The sequence below is a fragment of the Dipodomys merriami genome, unplaced genomic scaffold, assembly GCF_024711535.1.
Source record: "Dipodomys merriami isolate MVZ:Mamm:240054 unplaced genomic scaffold, mDipMer1.0.p SCAF_9, whole genome shotgun sequence".
In the NCBI taxonomy this organism is placed as follows: Eukaryota; Metazoa; Chordata; class Mammalia; order Rodentia; family Heteromyidae; genus Dipodomys; species Dipodomys merriami.
In genome coordinates, this window is record NW_027206512.1 from 23,486,605 (window position 1) to 23,499,832 (window position 13,228).

At 38.5% G+C, this 13,228-nt stretch overlaps 1 protein-coding gene across 1 annotated transcript in view; it reads right to left on the reverse strand.

Annotated features, from left to right (window-relative positions):
* Positions 1–6,754, reverse strand: part of Npffr2 (neuropeptide FF receptor 2) — a 45,941-nt gene extending 39,187 nt beyond the window's left edge. The window contains 1 exon segment of the mRNA XM_070013177.1: positions 6,596–6,754. The gene's annotated coding sequence lies outside the window, so the exon portion shown is untranslated.
* Between the last annotated feature and the right edge of the window lie 6,474 nt (positions 6,755–13,228).

Below are 13,228 nucleotides of genomic sequence, written 5' to 3' on the forward strand. Positions count from 1 at the left end.
ATCTCAAAATAGTTCCAAATTGAAGTGGACGAACTATTAATAACTACCAATCGTAAAATCTTGTAAAAAAATTAACCATTATTAACATAGCATGTATCTCCAATATTTTTATTTATTCACTGATTCAGCATCTGTTGTGAATTTAAGCTTGCTGCTTACAACAGGCTAACAACCCTGGGTAAAGGACTAGCAAACATTCAACATGTAGGTATGAATTAAATGACTGGAGAATCTGGGCAGTAGGGCTAAGTACACCAAGGTGATCTACCCTTGACAGGGTAAGCCTTCTGGGAGAAAGTCAAACAGGAAGGAAGAACTGCAGTTAGGGAGGTGGGGAGGAGGTGAGTGTGTGGGCTACAGGAATCAGCACATAGCAAAATAATCTGGAGGAAAGAGAGCCTGGAAGAAGTTCCCAATGGCTACAGCCTTAAGATGAAGAACTAGTGTAGTACAATGAAAGCTGTGACACAGCATGATTTGGTCCACAATAAGAACAATAAGAATAAGAACTCGGATAGTATCCTAGAAGTAACAGATTTTAAATCTATAGAAACATGACCAAACATCACTGTTTATACTTTTAAATTTTCCACAATTTTTTCATGTGCTAGCAATGACATAAATGTAATCATCTAAATGAAAACTATAGGTAGGAATATTTCCTAACAATGCTATCTTTAAATTTTACAGTTTATGGATATTAAGTTATTTTGAAATCTTTACAATTTCACTCCAGAAACGTTCAAGTGCTCACTTTCAGCCATGTTATCACTAGTTTGTTTCTTTTAAATCACCAGTTTACATTTTTTTTATCTAAGTAATTACGAATTGGTGAAATGACAATCTTTACCATAGTTTTCTTTTGTGAATATAGGAGATCTTAGTGTTTTTCTTAGTAAGTTTTATGATATCATTATTAAACTCATTAATCCTCTTACTATATTATAAAATTTTTCCATATTTGACTTTTCATTTTTTAGGAACAAAAGCTACTTATTTATTAAATGCACTTGTTCCAAAGGCATACGTAGCTAACATGGGTAGCTTATGCCTGTAATCTTTCCTACTTAGGAGGCTGAGATCTGAGGATTAAATTTGGAGGCAGCCCAGGCAGGAAAGCCCTGGAATCTCTTTTCGCTAATTAACCACCCAAAACAGCTGGAAGTACAGCTGTGGCTCAAATGGTAGAGCACTAGCCCCAAGCAAAAAATGCTGAAGGACAGCTCCTAGGTCCTGAGTTCAAGACCTAGGCCTGGCACACAAAAAGCATTATTTGCTGTTAACAATATTTCTGAAATAGATGACTACAAACTGCCAGTGTAACTAACAGATATTGACCTTAAGGAAATTTTGAGAGCACATGTAAAACAACTGCACCTACAAATATATTTAGCAATTAAAATAAGGAAAAGTCTTAATAATATATAATATACTGACTTTTTAGTTCTTGAGTTTCACATTTTTCTACTTTATCTTTTGAAAACAATTTAAATAATATATTAAATGACTTTATTTTTAATTTTCTTGAGTTTCATATTTTTTCTACTTTATTTTTGACATTTAAGGTTTAATTCTTATGTGAAATGATAATGTATTGAAATTAAAAATTAAAAATTGGCTTAGTTGTCGTAAGACTGATTTTTCTAAAAGATAATATGATAGAGAAAAGTGCCTTAATGTTTTTTGCTTAGGTAATAATGTAAAAGTACTGATGTAATTGTTTTTCTGAATATTTTTTATTTGTATTTGGTTGAATTAGGAATGTAGAACACAAAGTTACAGAGAAATGATTGCACTATATTTCTTATTATTTGTATGTATACTGTAACAAATGCCTGGATGGATGGTTTAAATTTGAATTTAGCCAAATTCTTCAGTATTAGCAGAAATAAATGTTAAATGGCAAAAATGATCCAAAAAATGTAAGTTATAGTATGGTTCAGAGGATATACCATAACCTTCAGTGGCCAAATAATTACAAAATTAGTTTTTAAAATTTAAACAATAGAAAATACAGAAAAGGTCCTTAGTTCAGATCCCAGTGCTTACAAAAAATGAAAAGGCCCAAAAGGTGATGCCAAGAGTAACTTACTATAAATGCAACACACACTTCTGACCAGGAGTAGAAGCCACACTCTTAGAGTGAGCCTACATTAAGGCTTTTCCTATGCCAGGAATTCAGGGACAGGAAGTAAAAGGGAAAGGAAAATACTGACACTTTAAATGAGCAATATGCAGATTTCAAGCGATATCTCCTTCTTTAAGGAAAAGCAGTGAGCGTCTAAGAAATCCCAAGTCCAAGTGCCACCTGTTTAAATGTCCGTTTGGCGAGGAGATGAGCCAGCCTCCTGAAAGCAGTGTTAGTCTATGTAAGTAACAGACTCCTCTCTAATTCCACTAGGATAGAAGAATCACAAGGTCATAACCAAGCTCGAGCCTTCAAATTTTTCCTCATTGACTTTCAGGTTGTGAGGAAATAAAAATTTGAACATAGATAATGATTCAATTTAACTGGATTCTGCTGGGGCTACGTTGAAGAAATGTTTCTCTAAGTACTCTTCTTCCTAGAGTTTTAAAGAAAAATTCCCTAGACTGGTTGAGTTTAATAAAGTTATGTTTGAGCAAAATGAAATTGGTTTCTGAGTCAGAAAACTCTCAGAATCACAGCAGGTGCAGAGAATTCCCATCATCATCATCATCATCATCCTCAGACTTCATTTACAGGAAAACAAGTGAGCTACACACAGACAAAAAAAGGAAACTTAATTGCAGTCTGACAATCAACTAGTCAATTGGATGGAATTAACTACAGGACTATCTACCATGAACCAAATCCAGTTATTGTGATTAAGTTTTGTATTAGTTTAATCTGGACATGCGCTACACGTCCAGTACAATTCTGTGATCTCCTACAAAATATCAACATCAGAAAACATTGAAGACCCAGAGACAATGTCTGCAAAACAATGTGGATGGGGACTAATTATTTTTTCACTGTGAAAACATACCCAGACTGACTTCCAGCCCACTATCTTCCTTGTGAGACTGAGCTGTAGGCTTTTGAAAAGGCTTTATAGTGGACTTTAATGTCCTTACTTCTGCTTCTAGAACTTACTTTAAGATAGCTGTATTTTTTTCCTGGGTATATAGCATTAATTGCAAAGGCACCTACATTGCTTGTGAGCTTCTCTAACTCTGCAGTGTAGAATTTAAGCATGTAGGCTGGAAGACATAAAGGATTAGCCTGATTTCCTAAACTGGTGAGTTTACTTTGGGAAAAAATTATTCCTAAACCTTAGTTTATCATGCAAATAAGGAGTGTGTGTGTGTGTGTGTGTGTGTGTGTGTGTGTGTGTGTGTGTAGTTTCTAAGGTCACAGGGATTAAGTGAGATGGCATATACAATGTTAAACCATAGTTTCTCAAACTATGGTGTTTCCTAAATTTTAGGAGAGAGCAGGCAGAGTGGTAACATTTTATATGCTTCCTAGATCCTCTGGAGTTCTGAAAGCATGAGCCAAAGGAGACTTCCGTGAATGACTAGAAAGAGTCCTGGATTCTGATGGAACGTGCTTTAGTCTTCTGCTGCCACAGTGAAGCCCAGACTCCATGCACACACCTGGTTGAGACCCTTTCTATATAACTCAAGGAGAAAATAAGAAATGACAATCATAATATTTGGAAACTTCCAGATTTTCATATGTGCAGTTATGGAGAACCCACTATTTGATAGTTCTCAAGTTAGCCTTCCTTCTTTCTTTTTTTTTAAGTTGCTGGTGTGGTATGATTCAATTGTGCTGTTAGTCTCATGGTTATTATATAACCTGTCTGGTTTCTTATCAGTAACCAAAGCTGCACCTAGAGTGACATGGGAAGTAGAATAGGATGAGTTTTCTCAGTCTTATCTGTCATTGAAACACATTTGCTTTTTTGCGTTTCCCTAACTACTTTCATTTCAGGAGGAGGTGGTCAAGGCTGGGTGAGATAACAAACACAGCATTCCAAAACAGGCTTTGATCTTCTTTTTGCCTGGATCCTGTGGCATAGTATATGAAGTGGCCTGGTAATTGGCTACCCACAGATTGCCAGAGGGATTCTGTAATCAGCTTATTGTCTCCCCTGCCACAGCCAGAATTCTAATTAAATATGTCAAAGATGGGCATCTCAAAAAACGCTCCAGTGCATCTCACCTGTGCCAGATACTATACCAGGCACAGCCAATAGCTCATCCTATCCATGCTTCCCATAGGCCATATCATAAAGGAGACGCTGATGGTACAGAATTTCAGAACCTCGCCTAAGGGCAATGGCTCTCCAGTGACACAGAAAGGACATACCAGCCTTTACATTCCAGATTCTCTGCTTTTCTACCATAGAAATGGAAGACCTAGGAGAATGAAGAGATTTTAGAAATAACAATTTAATTCACCTTTTTACTTTCAAGCCAGCTTAGTTAAGTAATTTGCCCGAGGTAGAAAAACCAGTTGGAGGCTTGACTGGGAAAAGCATTTGATCCCTACAAAATTCTCTAATGTCTATGAATCACTGGAGAGCCATCCTGAAGAGCTATTGCTGCAGTGGGCAGTGCAACTCACTGCAGGGCCAGTACATTTTCAACTGCTTTTTAGGTGAGAGACTCTTCAGATCTTTGATGTTCAGCTTCTAGGTAATTGGAAAACTCACTTTAGAGCCAGTTCATTTGACAAAACTAGAACTTAAAACCAAAGAGAAAGAAAAATCGATGGTTAACATCAGGTTAATGGTAGGAATAAATTCATGTATTTTGGGAGTCTCCCAAAATACATGTTAAGATTATTAACATGCAGTATAGAGGTGTTATAAAATATGAGATTACATTTAACATTTCGGAATACACATGATAGCATTTAGTTAAAATCGATCTTATCTCCATTAAAAGAGAGTGGTATTTTACAGAGCTGTGACTTTTAAATATATTAAGCTTATATACACACCACACATAATCAAGAACAATAATCTATAACAAATGAATTAATTTTTCAAGGACAAACCATTCACAGGATAACAAAGAATTTAAACCTATCCATTCTATAGCCTTTGACATGAATAAAAAGGAATATTGCTAAATAGTATGATAAATACCTATGAGATAAAATAATAAAATATATCAAACATGCCAGATACAATAAACAGATACATAGATGAAACAACTTAATATAAGCCTCAAATACTCCTGAAGTTGTCTATATCCATCAAGGAAAAGTGGCTGATGGAATGATATTGAAATCTATAAATCTGATAGATAAGTATCAGCAAAATCATAGAATATACACACATACATATATAATGCAACCTCATGTTTTATGTTGTTATCAGGAAATAATGATAATCTATTTTAGATTGCTTGCTATAATACCAGTCTTTGTTACTAACATGTACCTTTAAAGATAATGTAGTGAATAGTGTTGCTATTTAATGAATCAGCCTATAGCAGTTTTTAATAAATGGGAAGTAAACTTTGTGTACAATTGCCACTCAACTTTGTTGGTAACTGGTACTCTCCATGAGCATTTCATATCAATTTTCAAATTTCAACCACATCCTAAGGTATCATTTAGCTTTACTGCAAGTATTTTGTTTTAATTTGGATTCCAGCTGAAACAGAACTAGGTCCTTAATTCATAGACCATTGTCTTATTCACCCTTTCTTCTCATTAATGATCTGGATTATAATTGAAACAAGTTTGAATAATTCAAACAAGTTTGAATGAATTGATGAAAAATAAATCACCTCATAGTTCATTTTACAGTAAAGATCTTTTAAATCTTTGAAATAGATACAACAACGTTGATGGGAATAAAGTATTATTTTTTATTTCTTAGTTTGGAGTTTCGTCTTTCATAATAATAATAATAATAATAAAATAATAATGTGTCAGAGTGGAGATCAATTTCCTCTTCTTCAACACCAGTCCCCATATCTGACCAAAAGCTGCCCTTTTGGGAAAAGCCTGGTAATTTGAAAGAGGAGTATGTACTAGAACTGAAAAGAAATCTGTCATGCTTAGAGAACGCTGAGACCTCGCCCAGTGCCTTCACTGGGAGCTCGGTGGTATCCATGCACCCAGACAAGAAACCATATTTTCTCTTTCCTGGCAAAAGGAAACACACAAAGGGAAGTCTCTGATACACACTAATCTCTGTTTGGAATCATCACAAATGCAGGAAATGAACAGCTTAGAAAACTTTCCCCAATGAACACCTTCTCCAAGGAGGCTCAACAAAAGTTACAACAATATAGCTCTAGAGAGAACGTGGGGGGACTTCAGGACCTCGCCCCCAAACCTGGGAGCCTGGGATCCTAGGGGGCTCACAGCCAGGGTGCGGGGAAGCCCCCAGAACCAGATCCCCACTCTGGGGATGAGGTGACTCCACCTAGTGCCAGTGGAATTAGAAAGGGAGCTGAAAAGGCCAAAAGAGGAAACACTGGCAAATTCCAAGGCGAACAGCCTCAGTGGATCACGAAAGGGCATCATGAAAGCCAGCAAGGGGGATGGGGACAAGCAGAAGGGTCTCACACCCAACCCCACGCCCACCTGCCCGACCAGTATCCTTACCTGATCTTGGCCAAGGGAAAGATCTCTGGACAGGCTGGAACCAGAAACCACCAAACAGAACTTTAGCAACAGGTTCTGTCCCTCTCCTGGCTCAAGCTACTTTCGCCTTCTCCCAGGGCGTCTCAGACCAGACCAGCGCTTGCCTGTGTCTGCTGCAGCCCAGCCACACTCTCAAGCCATGTGTTCCCGGGGTCCAGGGCTGCGCAGCTGGTGGGGCTGGGCGGTGGAGGCGCGGGCTCCCTCCCGCCTCGTCCCCGGCACTGTTAGGAAGGTACCAGGCAGCTGCGGGAGGAAAACTAGAGAAGCAAAGCACGTCCTGCTAAAGGCGTCTAGCTCCCCTGCGGAAAGGCGGAGATGATTAGCAAAGCAAAGAAAGCCAGCTAGGATCCGCGGGCGTCCTTGATTGCTTGTTCCACAAACCTGGACAGCCCATTTCGCTCTCCTACATCTGCTTCTCGTTAGCAAAATAGAAATGTAGATAACGTCAGTAAGTAGATGATCTAAGATTCTCCACAGGCAAGAGTGCCTAGAATGGTCGCGAAGCAGAGTAAGAGTTCACTAAATCCTTTTATTTTTTTAAAATAAAGCTTGTGGCTCAGTGGATAGAACGCTAGCCAATGAGTGAAAGTGTCAGGTCCCTAGTTCAAGTCCTAGTCTGGGACCAAAAAGGGGGGAGGAGGAGAAGGAAGAGCAAGGAGAGGAGGAAAAGGAATATGAAGTCTATGATAGATGACAGACTTGAGCCACCTCCCTCAGCCAAGAAGCAGACTGTGTTGAGGTCTTGCAAAAACATCTCTCAGCTTGCAAGAAAACCTCTGGGATTTTGGAACTCTCATATTAATCAGAACTGGAAAGAAAGGATCAAAGGATGACACACAATGATTCGACCCCAACATGACTTTCCTAGAGGGAATTTGCTAGTAGACCTGATCATACTTAAATTTTAATACATTAACTTAGAGTTTACCCAATGAGTAAGAAGAGTGCAAGGCTAGAGTCAAGGGCAGCGAACTTGTAAAATATTTCCTTACCAAGTATCTGTAATTATTTGTGATCCACAGTCAGGCACTGAGGTTCCGCGACCTGTGGAAGACCACAAGGTTTGCATTAAATAGACAAAGTGGCAAAGCCAAATTCATGTGTGTCACTATGGCAGCTTCCCGTTGAGAGTCCCTTTTTAACTAGAATGCCTTGATTTTGGATTGCTCTCACTTGCTCTTTCTCGCCTCCTTTTTCTCCCCTTTTCCTTCTCTCCCCCACTCCTTCCTCCCCTCCCCATAAGGAGTATCATTCCTAAGATGTAAGTCTTAGTTCATACCAGTTCCACTTCTCTAACATTTATTAGTCAATTCAAGGCACCAAAAGTCAGTAGCGGATAAAAAGACATTGATATTGAGCAAGCCAAGTCCCAGTGGCTCATGCCTGAACTCCTAGCTATTCAGGAGACTAACAACTGGAGGATCACAGTCTGAAAGCAGCCACTGAATATTAAAAAATATGAGACTCTGTCACTAAGAGCAAAATGATGGGCTGGAGGGATGGCTCGAGTGGTAGAGCACCTGCTCAGAGCAAGACAGTTTATGTCAAGCACAAGGGCCTGAGTTCAAGCCTTGGTGCCCTTCCACTTGTTCACGGCCTCCCCCCACTCAGAAAATGTCTTTGAGAAGAAAAGAGCAGCCAGAGCTTTGAAGAAAAAAATAGATCTAAGAATAATCTGAGACTTAAATCAAGATGTTAAAAAATGAAGATATTCACCCCATATGATCCTTTTTAGCACTGAAAACATAAAAGGTATTGAAATGAATGGCAATAGCAATGAGACAGTGAGGTAATGTCTAGCTTATTATTATACATTTTAGAAAAAATATGAAAAAATTGTTAGGTAATATGAGTTAACTTCTGCAAGTTATAAAGCAAAGCACTACAAGAATCATTCTCTTTATTGTTCCCCTGTACTCACTACTGAAAATATTGCATGTGTATTAAACTACTGAAAATATTGCATGTGTATTAAACAGGAAAAGAGTCTGAAATACTAGGGAAGGCCCTAAAATGCACCCGTAACTGACTGTGTCTTTAAACATTGCTGGTACACATGGATTTAATTTCCACCCTTTCATTACATGTGCTTTCTTCCCTGACTTGCTTAGAAGAGCTCACCTCCCTCCCAAAGCCTATCTTTACAGCTACAGCTTCCCATTTGCTCCCAGAGTTTCAGATCTTTCTCTTTCTGTCTCTTACTGTCTCCCTCTGTCTCCCTCTGTCTCTCCCTGCGCCCCTCTCTTTCATAATTCTCTTACTGCTATCAAATGATTGATTCTCACTAGCTTTAAGACAGACTCAGAAATGGAAAGACTTGGAAAAAATTATAGTAAGTGAAGTATGCCAGGCACAAAGAAACATAGGTCCCATGGTTTCCCTTATTTGCAATAACTAGTATATGTCTAGGACAAACAGAAAAGCTCAAAAGCTATGTATATATGACCATATAAGATGAAATGAACTAAGCAAAATGAAACCCAAGATAGAGACACAAGTGGTTTTATCTTTCTTTTATCTTTTTATGTATCTTTTATCTTCCTTGCTGTTGTTTTTAATGTATTTATAATGTACCATGTGATATTTTTGTTTCTTTTGTATGTTCTTCCCCCATGGTATAACCCCTGTTTTCACTGTATTTGATTCTGGTGCCCTGCATCTTGTATATACATTTTTCTAATTTGAGGAGGGGAGGAGAAATAACAAAAAGCTGAAATAAGGATGCACGTTGACCCATTGTGACAATGAGGTGTGCAAGACACTATGTTGAAAACGAACTTTACAACTTGGAGGGGGGGGGGTGTTGGGGAGGTGGGGAAATGTTGGGGATGGTAGGGGAAAAACAAAGGAGGAGGTAACAATACGCAATAGGATATGTACTCATTACCTTACTCATAACTGTAACCCCTCTGTACAGTATTTTTACAATAAAAATATGTACCAAAAAACAACAGCAACAACAATAAAAAAGACAGATTCAGTCTCTCCCATTAGAAACGTAACAAAATCTTGATTGCTTTCTTGGAAACATTAAACACGACACTCATAGCAGCCTTCTTGGGAGTAAGCACACTATAAACCACAACCCGATTCTGAGGTTTTTTGTTTCCTCGCTTCCTGCTCACACACCCGATCCAGTCAAGTTTCTGGCCCTCATAGCCTTCAGTGTCACAAAGATCATCCGCATCCTCTAGGTGAGTAAGTATGGTAGAGATTTTTCACTCCACTTCTTACTTGACATTGAGCAGCTTGATTTCCTGAGATCTTCTCATGTTATCTAATTAATAATACTCTGTTTGGTTTTTCATTTATTACTCTACATCTCTGGCTATTTCCTTTTTCTATCACAGTTTCAGCATTCCCTATACCATTAACACTACAGGGGTTTTTCTTTACTGCTCAGTGCTAGAGTTCTCTTCTTCCTCTGAATTGATTTTTTGAGCATTCTCATCCTTCTCAGTGGCACTGACTAATTACCATGTTCAAGTTGAAGATCTGCACAGACCCTTTTCTACTCTGCGTAGTACCAGTGGCTATCTCAACAGAACTAAATGGAGAAGTCTGGTTTCTTTCCTAAAATGTGTTCTGTAGTTCATTCATTTCATTACTATCTGAACTACTAAGTTCACTATTAGGTAAAAACTACTAGTTAAAGGAGATGGAGGACAATAAGAGCTTGAACCCTGATGGCTTTTCCTCTCCATTTTGATTACCTCTGTACTGCTTGTTGAAAGAAGGGAGGGAAAGGGAGAAGGGAGAAGAAGGAGGAAGAGGAGAAGAAGGAGGAGGAAGAGGAGGAGGAGGAGGAGGAAGAGGAGGAGAGGAGGAGAGGAGGAGAGGAGGAGGAAGAGGAGGAAGAGGAGGAAGAAGAGGAAGAGGAGGAAGAGGAGGAAGAGGAAGAGGAATCAGTGGCTTAGATGATTCATGCTTAGCTTAGTTGATTCAGGAGGATGAGATCCAAGGGCATTGGTTCAAAGCCAGCCCAGGCAGGAAAGCCTGTGAGACTCTTATCTCTAATTAACTAGCAAAAGCTGAGGTGCCTGCTCATTAGACCCAATCTTGTAAGACCACTATTAGCCATCAAGATCTCACTTTTGCCGTATAAATAAAAAAAATAGACATGAAAAACACAAATGCCTTATTTTTATTTTTGTGTTAGTACTGGATCTTAAACTCAGGGCTCCTCAGGATGGTGCTCTACCATTTGAGCCACACCTTCACTTTCAGCTTTGTGTTGGATAATTGAAGACAGGAGTCTCACAAATTTGCCTGCCTTGGTTGACTCTGAACCTCAGGTCTCAGTCTCCTGAGCAGCTGAGATTATATGTATTAGCTACTGGTACCTTGCTCTCAAGTTCAATTTTTTTAAAATTAAGATTTAGCCCTTTTCTGCATGGATGCTGGTATCTCATGCTTGTAGTTCTGGCCACTCAGACAGCTGCAATCTGAGAATTATGATTCTAAACCAGCCAGGGCAGGAAACCCTGTGAGAGTCTTACCACCAATTAACTAGCAAAAGCTGGAAGTGGAATTGTGGCTCAAGTGGCAGAGTATCAGCCCTGAGTTCAAGCCTAGTCCTGGCACATAAGAACAAAGCAAAGCAAAATAAAACTACACTGTTCTATTGAAAAAGTGTTATAAATGCCAACTCTGGGCTTTATGCCTGAAGATAGATTTCTCGTGGTTCACAGGATAGAATGAAAATGGGTCCCTGGCTGCCTTTTGAGTAGCCTGGCTTTGGCTTATGATGGAGCCCGTGCTTTATTTCCAGGGTAGAAGCCTATCAGCCACTGGGAAGTCAGGCAGCGGACATTCTCCATACGCTTCTATGGAGGTATATGCTTTGACTTCAAGGCTTGGAAATTTGAATCACTGATTTATTTTCTTTCTCTCGGAACCAATTGCCATTCCTCTTGGTTGCCCAGATGAAATGCACACTCCTCCTGCCCTCTCTCAGTAGATTTTGTTGTTTTCTCCCCTTTACTGACTTGCAAGTCTCTTCAATATTTCTTAGAGCTACTACTCTACCATTTGAGGCGCAACTTGTTTGATTCCTTCTTTCCTTCTTTTCTTCTTTCCTTCGTTCTTTCTTCCTTCCTTCCTTCTTCCTTCCTTCCTTTCCTTCTTCCTCTCTTTTTCTCTCTCTCTTTCTGTCTTTCTTTTTTTTGCACAAAAAGGAAAAAGTTGTCAAGCATCATGCACCTTTCAATGTCCAGGGTCATACACACATAGTAAAGATGCTTTGGTCAACAATGACTGCAAACGTATCAAACATCCTATAAGATAATACTGAAGTGTAAAATAATACTGAAGCATAAAAGTTCCTATCACCATTACTTTTATCATTTTGATACTGTTTCATATTTTTACTTTTAACTGGTGACATTTTTCTTAAAATGCAAGGGTTACATTTTTTTGATGAATATATCAAAGACAAATAATATATCTGTTAAGAATTCACAAGGGTAAAAAACATGAATAACTAATGTACAGAACATAACTAATGTATAGAATTGTAAAGATAAAATTGAGTATTCCCAATAATCAGGAAAATACAGATTAAAATAAGATCGAAGTACAATTTTCCTATTTAAAGTAACAAGTATGTGCTTTTGTAAGTGGTGTGAAATGTAGCATAGTCCATTTGAAATGGCATGATACTTTTGAAAAACAATTTGACTGTATATATTAAAAGAAAATACTTCATAGATGCTTATATAGTAAGCTCATTCTTGAAATGCAGCTAAAAATAAATATTAAGAACAGAAATCTATTAATTTTAATTGAGCAGAAGGAAAACGAGCTGTGTGGTATGTTAATAGCATTTATATGGCTGTAAAAGTTTAATTGAGAACTAAAGCTGAAGCCAGGTGCTGGTGGCTCATGCCTGTAATCCTAATTACTCAGGAGGCTGAGATCTGAGGATCACAGTTCAAAGCCAGCCCAGGCAGGGAAGTCTGTGAGACTCTTACCTCCAATTAACTACCAGAAAAAATGGTTGTGGTGCTGTCACTCAAAGTTGTAGAACTCTGTTTTGAGTGAAAAAGCTCAGGGATAGTGCCCACGCCCTGAATTCAAGCCCCATGACTAGTGAAAGAAAGAAAGAGAGAAAGATCATATATACATAGCTTTTGGCCTTTTCTGCTTGTCCTACACATGTAGTAGTTATTGCAAACAGGGGAAACCATAGGACCTATGTTTCTTTGGGCTTGGCTTACTTCACTTATTATAAATTTTTCCAAGTCTTTCCATTTCCTAATATATGGGGTAATGTCATTCTTTCTGATGGTGGCATAGAATTCCAGTGTGTGTGTGTGTGTGTGTGTGTGTGTGTGTGTATCACATTTTCTTGATCCATTCATCTACTGAGAGGCATCTGGGTGGGTTCCATATCTTAGCTATGGTAAATAATGCTACAATAAACATTGTTGTGCTGGTAGCTTTAGTGTGGTCTTGTTTGTGATCATTTGGGTAAATGCCCCAAAGTGGTATTGCTGGGTCAGAGGGGAGCTCTATGTGGAGTCTTTTGAGGAACCTCCATACTGCTTTCCCATATAAGATGATGCTAAGTGAAATGAACCCCAAGATAGGGAC